Source organism: Lygodium microphyllum, chromosome 9 (assembly GCF_053477565.2).
Source record: "Lygodium microphyllum isolate KBCC chromosome 9, Lygodium_microphyllum_v1.1.10, whole genome shotgun sequence".
In the NCBI taxonomy this organism is placed as follows: Eukaryota; Viridiplantae; Streptophyta; class Polypodiopsida; order Schizaeales; family Lygodiaceae; genus Lygodium; species Lygodium microphyllum.
This window is the reverse complement of record NC_141143.1, coordinates 68,810,242-68,814,889: the sequence shown is the minus strand read 5'-3', so window position 1 is coordinate 68,814,889 and position 4,648 is coordinate 68,810,242.

Genomic DNA, 4,648 nt, shown 5'->3' with positions numbered 1-4,648 from the left:
CAATTAGGACAAACTATAAAGCCTCAGACATTGCAAGGTTGTTTATCAAGGAGATATTCACGCTACATGGGTTACCTAGAAGAATCATTAGTGATCGTGATTCTCTCTTCATATCACACTTCTAGAGAGCTATCTTTGAAGCCATTGGGACTCAACTCTGTTTTAGTATAGCCTACCATCCCCAAACTGATGGCCAAACGGAGCAAGTCAATCAAGTCATCGAGGATATGCTAAGGGCACACTGCTGCCGTGAACCAAAAAGGTGGATTCAATACTTGCCTTTGGTTGAATTTGCCTACAATGCTTCTTACCAACAAAGCATTCAGATGACCCCTTTCCAAGCATTGTATGGGCATGATTGTCGAAGTCCCCTAAACTTCTCAGATCCAACCTTGAGGGTTGAAGCTTCAAGGCAGATGCTGGAAGAGATATCGCCAAGGATAGACAGAAGGCATACGCGGATTTTAAGGATCAAGATAGAACCTTCGAGGAAGGAGGCATGGTCTTCATTCGCATATCGCCAAAGAAGAGTTCTCTATCCTTAGGAGATTGCAAGAAGCTAAGTCCAAGGTATTGTGGACCATACAAGATCCTCAAGTGCCTAGGACCCAATGCTTATAGAGTGCAACTCCCTAAGAACCTAAAGATTCATAATGTATTCCATATCAGCCTATTGAAGAAGTATGTACCTAATCCTAGCCATGTACTTGATGACCAACAAGTTGTAATGCCTAGCCAAGGAGTCCTTGAGCTACGGACTGACAGGATCTTGGATGTTAGGGAGAGACAACTGAGATCCAGAACCTTGAGAGAATGCCTCATCCAACGGAAAGATTATCTCGAGGAGGATGCCACTTGGATGGATGAAAGCACTCTCAACCAACAATATCCCTAGTTCATCTCGAGATGACGACATCTCGATTCCTCCAAGGGGGAGAGAATGTAATATTTCCATGTAAAAAAATATTACTAGACCGACTTCCCACACATTGAGTGAAACCTGTGCAAAGATTAACTTCAGTGCCGACAGCTAATCTATAACCACACACGAGAAATGGAGAAACTCCGCCTTGGAAAAATAAGGCCGGGGATTCAATCCCGCATAGCCGCGGGGAAATATCCTCTTGGGAGGAGGTTAAGAGGATAATGTTGAAATGAAATTCAAAATTTTTTACTATTCCTTCTCCCCTAGCCGATGCACGGCTGGAGGAGAGGGAGTGTGGGGGGATGGGCCAGTAGGGCTGCATGAGGAAGGGGGGGGAAGAGGGCCATGCAACGGGCCACGTGGGGGAGGTCCCCTCTCCCCCCTTGGACTATAAGAACCCCCTTTGTGGAGGGGGGTAAGGAGAAGGTTGAAGAAAGGAGAGACTGCATCAGGCTGCATCAGGTCATCGTGTGAGAGGAGGCGGAGCTAAGGCCGATACCGTGAGAGAGAGAGGTCGCCATCGTAATCGCTACAGCACGCTGGCGATTACTGTCGTCCAGTTTGCTAAGACTCCACCACCTCAGGCCATCGCCATTTCCTGAGAAGGCCGCCATAAACATTCTCTCTCCACATCAATCCTGAAGCTTCTTAGAAGCTTCTAAGGGGGCTTCCTTAACCCCCTTCACACAGATCCTCCATAAGTCCATTTTACCCCCAGGATTGAAAGCCCCCTTCCTACTAGATTTCCCACCAATCATCTTTACCCCCCGGGCTTCGAAGAGGAAGCCCATAAGGCCTTCCTACCAAATCTCCCACAAGTCTCTAGGCCCCGGGTCTTGTAGAGAAGAAGAGGGTTTCCTTAAACCCCCTTTCCACAAGATCTTTACCACCGGAATTTTCATGAGAGAAAGGAGAAGTTCATAAGTCCCCTTTCCCGCAAGGTCCCCATGAAACCATTCCTAGGCCAGAATTTCAAGGAAAAGAATAACTCTCAAGTCACCGTTTCCGCAAGGCTTTCACAAGAACCCTCTCACGAACCCCTCTTTTCCCGAAAGAAAGAAGGCCCAAGCTCTGAACCCTAAGGCCTTCCAAAGCCAAATTTTGCAAGTCGGTACTTCTATCAAGGAGTCGTAATTCAAAGGGAATCTCCGTGTACGAGGGAGACGGGCAAAGATCTTAAGGCTGCGTACCAAGGCAAGCAATCCGAATCCACGAAGGCAAACCAGAAGCTGAAATCAAGATGGCCCCTAAAAAGTCACAAGATGCACCTGTAGGAGGATCATCTCCTAATATTCATGTTGATATTTCACTAAGTCCACAAGTCCAGGTTTTCATTGTATTTTTGATTTACGCATGGTTAATTCATGAAACTAGGATGCAGTTATGCTTGTCAAATCCACCTAGCTAAATGCGATTGAAATAAATTGGCTATTTGAAATTTACTTGAAGCAACTCACGATACGAAGTTGGTCATTTGTATTTTCAATGGAATGAAAAAAAATAACATAAGATGTCTATGCATTTTAGTACCTTATTAACAAGTTGCCATTTGGTACATTGCAAAGTGACGAATCTAGAACAACTAATGACTACCATTACAAAGTCAAAATTCTTGTAGTACACCTTCGATTATGCATGGAAAGATTAAATCGCATGTCACATTTTTAGACAAATCTTCTTTGTAATGATTCATTAAAAAAGTCGTTATCAACCATAAGAAATTGCAAGGCATGGAAATTATTCTAAGGGTTGGATGAAGTAGGTTAACTCTAGCTTCAATTGACATAAATCTCATTTAATTGCGTAGTAGTTAGGAAAGGTTGCATGGTTCATTTTAACATAAAACCTTAAAAGCTTAGTGGCATGAATCGTGAATGCATGTCCTAGTAGGATCAATGGAAGTTATGCCGAATTTTAACATGTGCTTTCGTCTTAACAAGAAAAGTAAGGAATTGCAAATCTAGTCATATGTAGAGGCAAGGAATCACGTGCTTACGTGAATTGTGATGTAATGCAACTAGTTTTTCCCCTTTTTTGGATCAAGACAACATCTTTAGGAATGGTCCCTCCTTTCGTAAGACAAGTAAACTTGAATACCCAAAACACCTAAACCGCAAAGGATTGGCATAGGATGGTTAAATCGATACAATAAATACTCCAAGTGCTAACCAAGGTTTAGCACGTTAAGGATTTAACCTAGTCCTTGCTGCCAAGTCAAAACCCTCATACCCAAAGGTCTTGCCCACATTCACGGAATGTAGGGACAATTGGACGCACTTGCAAGAAACGATTTAGGGTTTCTATCCTAAGGATCACTCATTCAAAAGATGAAACTCGGACTGAGTTGGAACCCCTGGGACCGAATGTTGTCGGCCTAGTGCAATTGGGAATGGGTTGGATAAGAAGACACCCTAAACCCTGCTTCTTGTCTAATTATGATTCCGCGACCAGAAGACGCTGTTCAATGGGTGAAATGATCCCGTGGAATAGATGCGACACTTGTGCAACAAGTTGCAACGTCGCATGATCTTGTGGGTTGATCACAAGAGAATGACCAATTCCTTGGAATGAGATTGGCAGATTCTTGAGCAAGTTTAACTTACAAGAGGATGAGTAGCCATCCTGCTACATCACCTTTCTTGGGGGGAAAGTTGCCAAGATAAGAGAATTAGATATTTTCTTGGAAGCAAAGGACCAATCAATAATTTGGAGCGACATGGTCGTCGTGATTTACTATTAATAGAATCTAAGGTATTGGTTAAGTTGGGTTAATAGGGTACGGCCCTAACCCAAGGATATAAGGGTTAACAAACAAACCCTTGGGGATCTTGCCAAGTCGTAATTCATCCCGGATCAAATGCTAGATGCATTCGAAGAGAAGGATTCACTCCTTAGCAGTTGGCCAAATAATGACCACTGGAAATGATTATGCTTGTAACAGTTTAGAGAGCACTGTTTGCTTTGTTTGCTCAAGGAACTAAAGGATGAAAAGATATCTAATGCTTCAGGTTGACGACTTATTAGCTGCAGATGCAGTTGGTACACCGCCCATGAATAATAGCTAGATGACAGCTATTCTTATCTACTCTAGTTCGTGGCTCAATTAGTATGCCACCTTAGTTAGTTGAGTTTGGTTTGAGACCCATATATAGGGTTCTTCTATTTCTCTGTACTTGAGTTCTTTTGGCTTACACAACTAAGAAGAGGAAAATTGTTTTCAGCCTCCACCTTTGTGTGTATTCCCCCATTGTGTAAGTGAGAAAGCTACAAGTGAGACTCCTTCCTTCTCTCCCACAATCTTGACATTGTCCTCCTATCTTACCTTTACTTCCTCACCCCTACCTCTACCATTTCTATGTCAAGTAGATCCCACCAAGCATCCAAAAAGGGAGGTGGAAGTTTGGGAATCCCCTCCCTAATTTAAGAATTTTGAGATGTCAGCCTTTACTTAAGCTAGCATCCACTATGCATCTTGGTGATGTGGCAAGATATTATTCAGTAGCATGTTAGGTGACCGACATGACGATACGTAAGTGATTCTACAACTAGACTACACCCATGTAGTCCATCCTTGGATATGGTACATTCATTGTGTCACCTCTTCTTTCCTTAGTTAATTCACACTTAGTGACCGCATATACATACATTGTGGTGCTTTGATATTAGTCTTTTATCATGTCATAGACTTAGTTCTTTGTTTGGAAGAAGAAGATTTCATTTCTA